General features: G+C 33.9%; 1 protein-coding gene across 9 annotated transcripts in view; it reads right to left on the bottom strand.

Annotated features, from left to right (window-relative positions):
- Window positions 1-15,454, bottom strand: part of DMD (dystrophin) — a 962,852-nt gene that overhangs the window by 607,361 nt on the left and 340,037 nt on the right. The gene's annotated exons all lie outside the window — the stretch shown is intronic.

Here is a 15,454-nt window from a genome sequence, read left to right as displayed (position 1 = left end):
CAATACTGCCTGTTTCATTTATGTTGCACTTTCGAACTCATGAATTTAAAAAATATTTCACAAATGAATACTATCTAGTTTTCTATTCCCATATAGCCAGATAATCTTTCCTTTAGCAATATATTTGTTACATCACTTCTGATATACTTACCCAGGAATTAAACAATGTATATATTCTTTTTTTAAACATATTTTATTAGATTTTGTATGGGTAGGGAAAAGGTGGGGTCGGTGCGTGTACAGGGAAATTGGGATAAAGGGGACAGGGTGTGGATAATTACAGTAAATACAAAATTCAGCGAACAAGTTGTCGTCTGGGTCTTCATATTGAGTATTATTGTTTATATAATGCTAGACATTTATAAGAATAAATTGGTATAGTTACAACTGACATTTGGTAAAACAGTAATATTCCTTTAAATAATTAACATAATTGAAGGATAACAACTGTTTCCAATCATCAAGCTTAATACTTAATATAATAAAGCTCTAAAATCTCTTCTTATTCTAACGTGTTACAACCCACTGTTAAAATTTTCCCCAGGTTTTATAGAAGATTGAATCTTCTTTCTCCTTCATGTCTAACGTTAATCTGTCCATTTCTGTACAATCTAGGATTTTCAACATTATAATCTAGTCTGATGGTAGGTTTTCATTTTTCCAAAATTGGGCGAATACTATACAATGAATATATTCTTATCATTGCTGATACAAGAATGGAGTATGACAAATTTCCATCTATGGCAGCATCTCTTATCAATGATCTCTTATTCATGAATCTATTGTACATGTAATTCTTTAAGGACAAATCGTAACTTCTGAAGACCAGTTTCGGTGGTGGAAAACAGGGGTCCCCAACCCCTGGTCCATGGACTGGCACTGTGCCGCGGTATGCCAGCAACCGGGCCATGTAAACAAGTGAAGCCCCATCCGCTAGATGCAGGCAGCACACAAAAACACACCCTCTCTGGTCAGTGGAAAAATCTTTCTCTACAGAACTGGTCCCTGGTGCCCAAAAGGTTGGGAGCCTCTGATGTAAAAGACATTAGGGTTTCTCTCACCAAAGTCTGACATAGAAGCAAGACTGTGCTATATACTCATAAAATTTAAAAAAAAATACTGCTATGGTAGCAAAGCCAAACAATAAGAACACATAGGTGTTTTGAAAGAAAACTTTTCGGGAGTAACTTGTCTTGTTGTGGAGAAGGCAAGTATTTATGGATGAGATCTACAGACTAGACCAGTGGTGGTGAACCTATGGCATGCATTTCAGAGGCAGCACTCAGAACCCTCTCTGTGGGCACACGTGCCGTTGCCCCAGCCTTGCCTTCCCCTGTGACCCCCTCCTCACTAGCAGCCCCCCTGGAGGACAGTTATCCTCGAGTATGGCCCACACGGAGCAGCACAGCCAAGGACATGGCAGTCAGGCAGCATAGACAAGACTCTGCCCTCATGCCCCATTGCGCACAGTTGATGCTGCGGGGTGCAGGCAGAGGGTATGGCCACCATGGCGCTGCCGGGCTGCCTGAATGATCTGCGGCGGGCCCTGGAGGCAGTGAATGGCCCTGTGGGCAGGCAGGATGGGGGCAGGGCAGGGGGTGGATTGAGGGCAGGGCCAGTTTTTGGACACTCAGTCTCTAAAAGGTTCGCCATCACTGGACTAGACCATGAAAGCCTTCACTTAAACAGCATCCTCCTGAAATATTTCGTACCATGATTCAAGTGATAGCTGCTTATATCTTACATTAGTATTTTTCCTTAAAAAAAACCTTCTGATTTAATTTAATAACATATGAATCATCATATGTTAATAACATATGAATCATTATAGAGAAAATAAGTATTTTCACCAGAACATTTAATTACAATGTGTTACAAGTCAGTCTTAAAAAAAAAAAGATATTGAGATGCTTAACACACAGTCTTAATGATCACCTATATACTAGAAAACCTTCCAAATTCTGCCAGCATTCATTATAATAGTAAGCTTGCTATTTGTCTGGTGGTGAGGTAATTAAGTCACCTTTCAGAAATAGATTGAATGTCTTCTGCAGATCAACAATCAATAAATCTTTAGTAGAAAAGGTTCAGAAGAGACAAGAAATATGTTGCATTTTCAAGGTTATTGGAAAGTATGCATTCACACATGAGATTTAGGAAAAACAAATTAATACATACAATTTAATTTTATAAGCATGCACAGAATCCAGAGATGCCTTCATCACAATAGCTAATAATATGCAATTTTTTTCACTATAACTATAACTGAGAACTAAAATATTTGATTTATATGATACATATGATAGATAGATAGACAGATATAGAGATATTATAATGTATATAAATAAAACATCAAAGCAGGGTACTTTAAAATTCATGGTAACTTTTCCTGTGCTTCAGGCAAACCAAATGTATGGGTGCATCAGAAACCTCTCCACAGGATGCATTCTTTAATGTTTTACTGAACCTGGTAATAATAAAGTGATCTGCTGAAGGGAAGTGGATCCCATTCAAATTGAGCAAACTTTAGGATACATAAATTATTTAATTATTATTTATTACTATTACTATGTCTATGGAAATTCTCAGTCATCCAGGTCATAGTTATCTGAAAGATGCTTTTTCATGAGGCAACCGGACTTTCTTGTTTTTCTTTGAAGACATTTCGTTTCTCATCCGAGAAGCTTCTTCAGCTGAAGAAGCTTCTTGGATGAGAAGCAGATGGATGACCACCAGACAAATATGGTCAGCCAAATCTTTAGACAGAATTTGGCATTTTTATCTCCCTGTCAGGTTCTTCCAAAAAACCTGAGAAAGAAGAAGTTGTTTGATGGTGTTCAAGGTATTGTAGAAGGATATAAACTTTTCCAAGTAAAGCTGCCTGTCACTACTTACTGATAGTAATTTTGTCAATGCCAATGATATTCAAGTGATGCTCCAGTTCTTTTTAGATTGTACCCAAGACACCTATTACTATTGATACTACCTTTGCTCTCTGTTGCCGGAGTTGTTCTATTTCTATTTGCCTTTATATTTTATGATTTTGTCTAGTTCTTTCTCTTCTATTTTGCTGCCCTTGGGTACTGCAACCTCCCTTATTGAGACTTTTTTGTCTTTCTTATCTTACAATAATTAAGTCTAGGATGTTATATGGTAGGTACTTATCTGTTTGAATTTTAAAGTCCAGTAGCACTTTAGTATCTTCATTTTCTCTTATTTGTATATTTTGTGTTGACACAGTTGTTGCTTGAAGACAAATGGTATTTATTGCACATATTGCAATGCACCATAGTTGCTACTTTGTCATGCCATTGTTTGTAGTCAGTCTGAGGGAGCTTTTTGCATCAGCTAAGTAGGTGGTCCACTGTTTTTTCAGCTTCTTTGCAGAGACAGCATCTATTGTCTGTTTCTCTCTCTCTCTCCTCTCTCTCTCCCCCCTCTGAATATGTATGCGTTTATACACACACACATACATGCATACCATGTAATACTTTGCCTTGCTCTGTCTCTTTTGTATTCTTCATTTGGTCTTCATTGTAGGCCAGTTGGCCTCTCCTGTATTCAGTAAGCCTTCTTGGTGTACTAGCTTCAGTCCATCTTCTTCACTCATCTTCAGATATTCTTCTAATGTCCTTTTTATTTCTTAAATTATCTGCTGTACTTGCAACATTCCAGATCCACTATGCTTCTTGGTAAGTAAAGTCTGTGAATATCATTGTGTGAATGAAGGGCACGATTCCTTCTCATTATTTTATTGGTCTTCCTATCCAGGCTTTTAGTTCTGCTTGAGTCCAGTCCACTATTCTAGGTCTGTATCTAATGACTAGAAGTGTCCAATATCAACTGCTTTGATGGTATTTCCTCCACTGTGTTCAGACTTTAAGTCCTGACTCTTATGAAGTATTCACTGCTAACCTTCTTCTTGACTTCAATATGCTTAATGTCACTTTGAAGGATGCCCAAATTTTTGACGTGATTTTCTTTCTCAAGACTTGACGTTATTTCCATGGGACATCTTGATTCCTTTAGTTAATGAAGACCTTTCTCCTGTTGATATTAATGATGGTACATTTATCCAGTCCTTATTTCACTGAAGTGTCTTGGCTGTATATATGGATAGTGTTGAGCAGAAATTCTATTTCAAATGGTGCTTTTCCATGCAGCTTCAAATTATCCATATAAAGAGACCACCTGGCAGACATTTTTGCTATTTTTGGTTATAATTGTATTTGGTTATAAATGTAGTCTTTATTTCAGTTATATAAATTAAGTGTTAGCCCTAGGTCAAGAATGATGTAATACATTCCAGCCAAAGTTCAGGTTTTTTTAGTTCCTTAAATTATGTGGACAGAATCTGGACAGACTAAACCTATATTTCCCTATCCTAACACATACATCCTGGGAGATTCTAGGGAGTAGTTATTCTAAATCTTTTTTTCTTCCCAAGATCAAGCTTTGGACTGGTTTGTTTCTTATCTCACTCCTTCCTTGGAATGCACTCTCTTCTTTCTGGGAACCTGCTATGTTACTGTATTAATTACATTATAAACACATTCCATCACACTAAGTAATACAAGACTGCTAGATTGTATTATAAACTTCAGAGTATATTCACTGATATTCCAAATGAGTCCTCTGTTTTTGCCCCATCAATACGTTTCTCTGTTGTTTCTTTATTGCTGATTCTCATATTACCAATACATTATTTATATCTTTTTCAGAGAGAATATGTGCAAAAGTAAACATACCAAATGCTACAGCTATTTCTATTCCAAAGGTCAACCAGAATTTATTTATTTTTTACCCAAAAAATATTTGGATGTACAATGTTAGAGGAATGACCATGCATTTTCCATCCTGGAAAGGATTTGGATACATGACCAAAATAGTTGAACTGAGAAAGTGCTGCATATTTTAGCTAATATGGTAGGGTTTTTTAAATTAAAGATTTGTTGATACTAATGCCAAGAGACCAAAGAAGAATAAGAAAAGTATGTTCCTTGAGTATAAGAGAGCTTTAGTCAGTTTTAGTAATAGGATTGTAAAAATATCAGAGATTTATGCTTTTGTTACTTTTATAACTTTCAGTTGTTTTATCTGATGTTTAAAAATGTTTCAAAAAACATTTGCAGCAAAAGAGGACATGCAATTGGTGTGTATTCTATGTGATTTTATAAGCTCATTTTATATTCCCAGAAGAGTATATTATTTTCTATCCTCCATTTGTTCACTATTTTAAAAGTCTTCTTCCAATAAAGAGATTATATTTATAAGTGCAATTCCTTTAAGTAAAATAAGAACATATGTCCTTATCAATCATGTTGCTTTCTTAGATTAAAAAAAAGTTGCAAAATGTTTAACTGAACATCTCTATTGAGGTGCTTGAGAAAGAAGTCTGTGACTAAGCAGGAACTTAAATAATTGATCACAAACAAATTCAGACAACTATGTGAAGGAGCAAATAGCAATATCACTTAGACTTATAAAGCTACATAGTGCTTTGTAGCACATTCCGAGTGGTTCATAAATATCAGCATATTGCTCCCAGCAATCTGGGTCTTCATTTTACTGATCTCAGAAGATAGAAGACTGAGTCAACCTTGAGCTTGTCAGGATTGAACTCCTGGCAGTAAGCATTGAGTTAGCCTGAAATACTGCCTTCCAATTACTGTACCACCACAACTCATCTAGCATCAAAATTGCCAACACAATCTTATGTTGCATAAGTTTCCAATTTTATGGTAACTGATGAATTTTATTTTGACTTGGTTGAAAAACATTGCCTCCTCCCCAATTTTTCAACTCTAGTGTCCAGTCCTAGGGACTACATTTTTTTAAAAAAATCAGACAAATGAAACAGATATAGAAAATGGCTACAAGGTTTATTTGGTAACTAGAAATTGAATGCTTATAAGAAGAGACTGAAGGGGTTAAAATATTTACCATGAAAAAAAAGAGATTGAGATGGGATGGGGTAGATGAGAAAGTTATTCAGTACTCTGCAAATAACTGAAGTGATACAGAAAGACAAGAGATGTTACCTTTTGTTAAGAATGAAGGATATTGAATTTACGTCATAGTAAGTTGACTATTAAAAAAAACAATACAACAACCTAAAAGAATTAATGCACTTTGACAGTAAAACAATATCTCTTTCAGTGGATCTCTTATAGCAGGACCTAAATTGTTATCTACTACTGATTCTTTGATTTTAATTCCTATTGCAACTCCAAAGATTAAATGGTCAATTCCATTATTAATTCAGTGGTATACCACTGCAGTCTTAGTAATATGATAATAAATCAATAGAAGGAACTAGCATTCCTTTAGTTTATATGAGTCTCCTGGGTTAGGGAAAGTCCTAGAATTATCTCTCATGATTCTCTGATACAGCAAAGGTCTGTAAGTAGCTTCAGGAGCTGCGCTTCAAAGCAGCCTGTGTGGTGAAAGCTGGAGGGCGGGGCTGCAATCCGTTCCTTGTTGAAGAAGCAGCCATTTCAGAATTTATTTTATCAAAAAATGGACAGTAAGTTGAGCCTTTTATTTCTTAATCATTTTAAAGGACTACTAATCTTTATTAAGCCAAAAGAGGGTCTCTTTAGCTACAGCCTCTTATTCCATTTTGGAGATCTGCATCGTTTTGGGAATTTCTTCATGTTAAACAATAAGAAAGAAGGCTGCTAAGGCAAGCTAAAGAAAGAAAGTGTAGACTATCTTTAAAAAAATTGATGGAGAAATATAAGGGCAGAAAGTTGTGGTTTTAGTTTATTATTTTTAGTAATTTGTACCTTGGTTTGCTTTGCTGTGGGTGGCTAAAACTTTCAGATTTTTATTTTTATTTTTATAAGTCACTTAAGAATTGGTGAGCAATTCTTAAGTGACTTATAAAAAAACTACTCTTTGACTAAAGAGGGAATTAAGAAGATGGAGGAGCAAATTATTAGAAATGTATTTGAAAAATCTTTGAATAAAATCCCTCAGTTCATAGAACAGCTATGCTCCAAGGATGCTAAAAAGACTATTCAAACTACTTCAGAGATGCAAATATGTATAGAAAGTTATCAAAGGCAATTTCACAAGTAGCTGACAATACAGAGGAGTCAACTGTAATTTTGGAATATAAACCTGACACTAGTTTTCATTATGATGGTTTAAATAGAAGCCTCCCAACACAATTGAAATCCTCCATGAAAATTTGCAGCTTTTAAAAGGACAAGTTTAGGATCTTTTCCTTGTGGATATTAACAAGGTTGAGAAATCCTTGAGAAAAAGAGAAGTTTATAACTACTTGACAAACATTCCAGAGAAGAAAAGAATTTTATTTCATGAAGACAAGCTGGAAGGAGTGACTTAAACTTAAAGAGTCAATTGGAATTAGAGTGGATTTTCATCAGTTTGATATTTGTAATTGAAAGAAAGTCTTAATCTAAAGTTTGAAAATGTAGTTTTCCTTTATACCTAATGCTTAAGTAATTCATAAAATTTGTAAAATATTATTATTTTTTTAAAGACAAGTTTTATTGATTTTCAGTTTTTACATCCAAGTAAACAACATGGTGATGGGGTAATTAATAATCCAATAACAAAGTCATAAATATATTCCTCAGGTTAACTCCTTAAAGTTTCCCTCTCTATTTCCCTTAATTAATATAAAATATTAAAATCAATACATTTCTAACTAGAGTTCAATCAATTAATACATTTATCAATAACTTTTTACTTATACAGATCCATGTCCTGTTTTTAAGCTTTACATAGTTGCAATTACCATATTCCAATTTACCTTAAATGACCATATTGTTTATCTTCAGGTAACCCAATTTTCCCTCATTTCATTACATAATAGTTGTAATATCTAAAATAAACATATTATTCCAAAAATTACATTCGTACTTTTCCCAAATCCATTCTATTTTTTATCCTAATAGTTCTTCATTTCACAATTCCATTTCCTTAATCTCATTCAGTTAGAACAATTAACCAGTGGAACAACCTGCCTCCAGAAGGGGTGAATGCTCCAACACTGGAAGCTTTTAAAAAGAGACTTGACAGCCATTTGTCCGAAATGTATAGGGTTTCCTGCCTGAGCAGGGGGTTGGACTAGATGACCTCCAAGGTCCCTTCCAACTTTACTATTATTATTATTCCATACAAAATAATTATCATATCTGAGATAACCATATTATTCCAAAAATTACATTCTTACTCTATTCCACAAATGTGTTCCATTTCTTACTCTAATCCTAAATGCTAAATACTAACTCAATATTTCTAAAAATCTTTTTAACCCATTAATGTAATTTTAAGTTCCATTTTTAAATCTAACTCTAGCTTTCTTTTTGTGCCCAGCAGGCTGCCGTACGTGGATCTCTATATCAAATAGGTCTCCCTTTATCATTGGGGTCAAGGGAGAGTATACAATTAGCAATTTTTAAAAGGCTGCTGTACGTGGACCTCTATATCAAATAGGTCTCCCTTTATCATTGGGGTCAAGGGAGAGTATACAATTAGCAATTTTTGAAAGCAACTGGCTCCTTTGTAGTTATTAGATTGTTGCCCTGACAATTCCAATCTCAATGTTTGATTAAGCATGTTTATCATCAGTTCAGTCTGATCTTGTTCCTCTTCTCCTTTTTCCAATATCATCTGGGTAGCATAGTCAGTCATATCCAGTGTTATAGTTACTAATTGGTTGTCATAGTTGTCAAAATTCTCAATGTACCATGTTTGCAGATCAGTTCCTGTTGCTTTTGAAATTGGATATGATTTAGTTAGAGTCTCTCTTTGCTAATCAGGATTCTCAATAGGTTGTAAGCAGTATTGTATAAAATTGTTCTTCTTCTGTTGTTTTTTGACTTATAGGTTGATCAGTTGGTGTCTGGAATTCAATTTGTGGATTTGGGGTAGCATCTTTGGTTATCATTCTGGAATTCATTTGTTCAGTAGCTTTGATGAATTTTTCCAATATAAGTTTATAATTGGGTTGTGAATAAGACTCTTCCATCTCAGTAAATTGTATGTGGTATTGTGTAAAGTCCTTTTTGGTGTTAGTCTGTTCCTCCTCTGGTATTCCTTGGCCTGTAGGTTGATCAATTGGAGTCTAGAGTTCTGTTTGTAGTTCTAGGGTAGCATCTATCCAAAGGTAGAAATCCAGTTGTTTAGTCATTAAAGATTAATTATTCCTTCTTTTCTTTCCAAAGCTTATGTTCCCATAGTAAGAAAACACTGCTCCATTAAAAGCAGGCAAATAATTCCAGGGGCTTTTCACAGGAAGGTAGTTAGGGTTACAGAGAGGTAAGGAAAGGTCTCACCCAGATCATCCACGGTGGTTCTTGTGCTTAGTTGTTCTTCTGGCTTTCGGCTGGTGTGGCTAGGTGATCAGCCATGTTAATGGCCAATCTTTTCTTCATCAGTCCTAAGGAGCTGCCTCGGATCACAGAAGGTGACTTTCAACCCTATTCAGGGTCTGCCGGCGAAGGGAAATCAAACGGCGAAGAGATGGCTCCCCTCGCTTATCTGCAAGCACCGCAGTCCGGAACCGGAAGCCAAAATTTGTAAAATATTATTGAACATGTATTTGAAAATATTTATCTTAAGAGAAAGTTAAAGAAAAAGATTTATTAGCTTAAAGAAAAAAACTAGAGTTTTAAAAAGGTTGTATACAACAAGAAGAAGAACTATTCTATAAGCGTAACTTGGAAGGAGTGATCTAAATTTAATGAGTTAACTAGAGTTACCTGGAAATTTATTGGTCTGAAAATGAACTTTAAAGTATGTATGCTAAGAGGAAGTTTAAAAAAGATGTATTAGAATGTTTCAATTTTAGAAATTTTTTAAAGAAAAGCTTAATATTTTAAAATGGATGAAAATATTTTTCTCTTCAAGGTTATAGAATCTGAAAGAATACAGTGAATTTTGTTAATATAAATGGTGATAGTTTATAAAGATTATTGTACAAATTGAAATATATATTATTTCAACAGCAAGGAAGATAAAGCAGTAATTGTTAAAACTGATTATTCTATTCAAAGAGGTGAATATATTTATTTTTTTTATTTGGATATCACTTTTGGATTTTTTGCTTATAATGAAAAAATAAATAAAATTTTTGCTAATCAGAGAGAAATGTTGTTATAGAAATGGCTAGTTATATACTAATGTGTAATAGTAAAACATTGTAATGTTGTTATCTTGTACTGTGCTAAACAGTCAAAAGTCAATGCTTTTTTCGTTCTTCCTTTGCACCTCATATTTTCTTTCCCCCTTTCTTTTTTTCTCCATTATTTTCCTATTTTTATTTTTCGTTGTATTTTATACTTTGATAAAACAATAAAAGTTATATAAAAAAGCAGTACAATAATAAATAATTCTTAGGATTACCTTTGTTTATACAGCTAAAATGAGTTCATTTTTCTGCACTTTAGAAATTAGCTAATAATGTTCTGTAAATAAATAGTTTTTAAAAGTTTGCAGGATTATAAAGGTTTGAATTTTGTTTATGTTCTGCAGAATAGTTTAAATAGGAGTAAACAAAATCAGCTAGAAAAAAAAGAACATTTTGCTAGATTTTTGGAGGGTGAAAATAGTGTTGAACTACCAAATCAAAATTTAAGATTTCACTAATTAGAATTGAAGCCACTTTGAAATACATAATTGTCCTATTATTGTTGTGGTGGTTATTATTTGTGGCTAAGACCAACAATTTATTTTAGAATAAAATAGAAAATGTCTTAAACAATTCTTTGCATTTTCAGGGTAAATGGAAGGTGAAACATTTCACTTTTTTTTAAAACAGCAGTATTAAATTCCTTGAATCACATGAAAACACAAAGATAAAGGCTATCATATTATGACTTTATAAGTAATCATATAAAGCAGGGGCTCTGAGAGCAGTGAGCCTGGGCACACCTGTATGAGTGCAGCTTGACTTTCACAAGTTGAGCTGTGTGTGCATATGTGCCAGACCACCACTCATACAAGTTGAGATGTGCATGTGTGCATGAGCACCAGCTCACCACTTACATGGCCCAGGTCCCCTCTCCCCACTGGCAACCAAGTCACAAAGGTTGGTAACCTCTGATATAAAGGGATATTATTATTCATAACTCAGTTTGAAAAGTCTCAAATTTATTTGTTGCAACCATTAAAATTAATTGCTAAAAATGGAATTTAAATCATTTCATTGAAATTCAGTGACAATATCAAGTCAGACTTTACAAATCTATTTAACTTAACATTCCTCTAAAGTGGGAAAAGGTTGACTGTAGAGCCTTGTTCAGAATTAAAGAGTTGTTATTGTTCAAGCATTTTCAGACAAAATGTCCTTTTGAAATGTTCTGGCACTGGAAAGAATAAAACCCTAACCAAAGCCTTTGCTCCTTTGTTTTTCATCCTATAAAAACAGCTATAATAGCATAGTTGTTTTCCAGATTGTGGATAACTGATAGTTGAATTTTGAGTGTGGACTATTTATGTTATTGTGACAACCAAATATAAATTCCTTTGGAATTTAATCATATAATATTAACACTGATCCTTTTTTATTTTTTCTTGAGTATGGATATGACACATTTTGTACCCTCTCTGTTTTCCTCTATCTTCCTTGATGTCATCTTTTACATGTTACTGAGGAGAAGTTAATATTTAATTTAAAATAATAGTTAAATTTATTTGTATGCCTAGTGCTATTCTTTTAACATGGGAAAGTTAAGCTGCTTCAGTTTCATAGAATGAAGAATTTATTCAATCAAATGCATTTGTCTATCTTACTAGCATATCTAACCAATTATACTAGAATAAAATGCTCTTTCAAATTCTCTTTTCCAGTTTCCAGTTTATGTTTTGCTCTTGAGATAATTAGATTAAAAGCAGGAAACTGTTAAAATTCAGTGCTGTTTTGAAGTTGAGTATCATGGTTGCGAATGAGTGTTCCATGTGTTGTGGATGGTCAAGTGCTTTATAGAATGTTAATGTTCTTTGATTACTAGTGATGTTGCAGTTTGACTTTGGAAAGATTAAATACTGAAGGGTTGAAGAAATATTCTGAGTAATTGAAAGACTGTAGTTGAACATAAAGAAGAGAGATGGAAATCTTTAGATGGAAGTAGACAAGTCAGAGCATGATGAGATACAGATAAATGTTTTCAGAAACTTGATGCAGGATTAGTAGACGTGGCAATGCTATACTTCACATCAAAACTCAGCTTGATGTTCTTTCATGTTTTTTTCTCATAGAGACATTTTTTTTATTTTGACAGTCTACTCATGCCTATCATTGGTTATCAGGATGGCCAATATTTCTTCATTTGAAAAGATCTCATGATGTCAATCACATCAGGCAACTCGTCTTTATAGCATGAAAATGTTGGAAGACTACAGTTTTACCTGAATGTATATTGTTCTATGCAGAGGTCATTCACAAGTAAGAAACTTACAGGTAAGTTTCACTTAACAACCATAACTGGGACTGACAACTCCACTGCTAAGTGACAAAGTTTTTAATTTTCTTTTCAGAAAGAACAAAGTCTTCTAACTGAAAATCAAGAGGAATTGAAGCAAAGAACAACTGAGCAACTAAAAAGAGCCGAGGTGGCGCAGCAGTTAGAGTGCAGTACTGCAGGCCACTTTAGCTGACTGTGTTCAGCAGGTCAGCGGTTCAAATCTCACCGGCTCAAGGTTGACTCATCCTTCCATCCTTCCGGGGTAGGTAAAATGAGGACCCAGATTGTTGGGGGCAATGTAAATATATATATACATTGCTTACTGGTGTATACCGCTTAGAGAGTGCTTGCACTTAAAGCGGTATATAAGTCTCATAAATAAATAAATAAATAAACTAGAACAACACAAAACAGAATAAGTTTGACTACACTGAACCTTGTTAAAAAAAACACAGGTAGCAGGGAAAAAAACCTTTTGGACTGCTTATCTGTGTGGCAGAGACAATAAACTATTTTGAAATTGGCCTGTCTGGACTATGAATATAAATACTAACTGACTTTTAGAGCTGTGTCATGGAGCTATTTCCCTATCGAAGAAACATGCATTATTGATTGAGATGATGAAATACTTTGAACAATTTTTAATTGCTCTTCTCTCTCTGGATAGAAAGGATCTGTTTTTCATCGGATAGAAAAAAAATCAAAAAAATTGAACTTTACTTATATTTGCTATGGAGAGACTTAAGGACGGACTGATAGGCCTGCTGGATAATTAGAAGTTCAAATGACAATTGACTGAAACTTTTTAAATCCCTAAATAGATTAGACTATAAAGACTACATACAAAAACAAAATGGATACTTAGCTTCAAATGGTAAAAAACCATCCTTAACACCTGTCTCCAAAGTCCCCAGCATGACATATCAACAAGAAAATGTTGATGAACTTCAGAAAGAAATTCTATGTTAAAATCAATACAAGAGACAACTGAATTAGCTCATGATGAGACTAAAAATAACACAAAGGAGATAAAAGAACAATTCTTTAAACTAAATCTACAAACTCAGAAAATGACTACAGAGAAGGAGCTAGCAACCCAGAAAATAGAAGGAAATTCAGAGGAAACAGATCCAAAGATGGAGGACCTAAAGAAAGGAACTAACAGACAGACTCAGACAAACGAAGAATTAGAAGACATAGCAATAATATTGGAAATGGAAAAGATATCTTACCTGTCAAGATCTCAGAACACACTTGAGGATAAGAAAGAAAAGCTGAGTAAATGGAAGATAGAGCTGTTAGGAGAATGGTGGGAAATTGGAGAAGGAGGGAGGCTGTTTAATTAATATCAATGGGTTGAGCGTTCTTCCAAAAATACTTTAATCAAATTTTCTTTCTTATTCCAAACAATATACTGTACTTTCCGGCATATAAGATGACTTTCACAAATTGGCGCCAAAGTCGGGGGTCATCTTATACACCGAGTCGTCTTATATGCCGGAAATAATGGTAGTTTCTGGAGTATAAGATGACTTTCTAGGCATGCGACTTGGCGCCGAAGACGGGGGTCATCTTATATGCCGGGTCGCCTGATACGCCAGAATATACGGTACACAAAAATAAAGGAAGAATTACTTGATGATTCAAATGCATTGACTTAGAAAGTTAGTTGGCAAAGGAAGAAAGCTGGAGTAAGACTGAAGAAAATAGAGGTTTTGACCCATTAGATGGGATATTATACTATTAATCAGATGTTTGAACATGGCTGAGAATAGATAATTGTTAGAAATAAAAGTATTATTATAACTAGAAAGATAGGATTTATAACTAGAATATTATATTTTGGTATGAGAAGTGAAATATGAATATGCTAAGTGGGTTTGAATAAGGGAAACTTTTAGTTACCCAAATATAACTTATTATGAGAAATTATAAGTGATAGAGACATTTTCAACACTGATGGGAAATTATTTTTTTTTAAAAAAAAGTGAGAAAAAAAGGATATTAATTGAACAAATGGATATTAAGTGCAAATGCAATTAAGATATATTTTGGTTAGAAAAAATATTTTAAACCGACATTATTGATATTATTAGGAAAATGTAACAAAGATGTTGATATTCAATTGTATATGTATTAACAACAATAAGAATTGTATTTGCCTAATGTGGGAAAATGTGGAAGAAGAGAAGAAGCATTGGATGGTGTAATATTGGATCTAGATTGAAGAAATTAATATGTACCACTGAATTACTAATGGACCCAGGACAACACGTTGTTGATTAAGTATTTATAATTGCAAAACTAGAAAATTAATAAAATATTTATTAAAAAAACACAGCTAGCAGAAGTATTAAAATATGCTCATACTATAATATCAAATGTAAGTATCAGTTCATTGTAAGAAACAAACCAACTGATATACAGCACAGCTATAGTTATAATGATGATCTTGGATACAAAATCAACAAACAACAAAAAAGCCAAATGGTGCATGACCAAAATGGAAAATCAGGGTAGAAAATAATATCAGCGAGATAAATTCAGATGTAAGCAAGCTGTAATAGATGAAAGAAGAAGAAAAAAGCTGAAGAACAAGAAGACCAAAGAATGCTGATCAAGAAATATCACATAGAGATAAGGAAGATCAAGGAAACAGTGGAAACAAGAAAGCAGAAAATAACAGCAATCACCAATAAAATCAGCAGATGCAAAGCTCAAATTGCAGACTACAGGAAGAATATCCAATAAGATATCACAAACACTTCTACCAATCCATCAACAGAGAGACTATAATGAACCAGCCAACATCTGATAAAGGAGAAATTGCTCTTGACACAGCTATGGATACAGTGAATAAAGGAGAAAGAAATGCTTTAATTCATTTCAAACTAGCTGTTGGACCAAAGTTGAGCTTCATATTCATAAGAATTACACTATGGTTTCTGCCTCAAAAAGCTTTAAGCCCACAGGAATAAACTGAGTACTACTGGAGCAAAACTACAAATCACAAA

The sequence above is a fragment of the Crotalus tigris genome, unplaced genomic scaffold, assembly GCF_016545835.1.
Source record: "Crotalus tigris isolate CLP2741 ecotype Arizona unplaced genomic scaffold, ASM1654583v1 scf7180000024401.5802323, whole genome shotgun sequence".
NCBI lineage: Eukaryota > Metazoa > Chordata > Lepidosauria > Squamata > Viperidae > Crotalus > Crotalus tigris.
The sequence above is the reverse complement of the archived record's forward strand: the minus strand, read 5'-3'. Positions and strand labels throughout refer to the sequence as shown.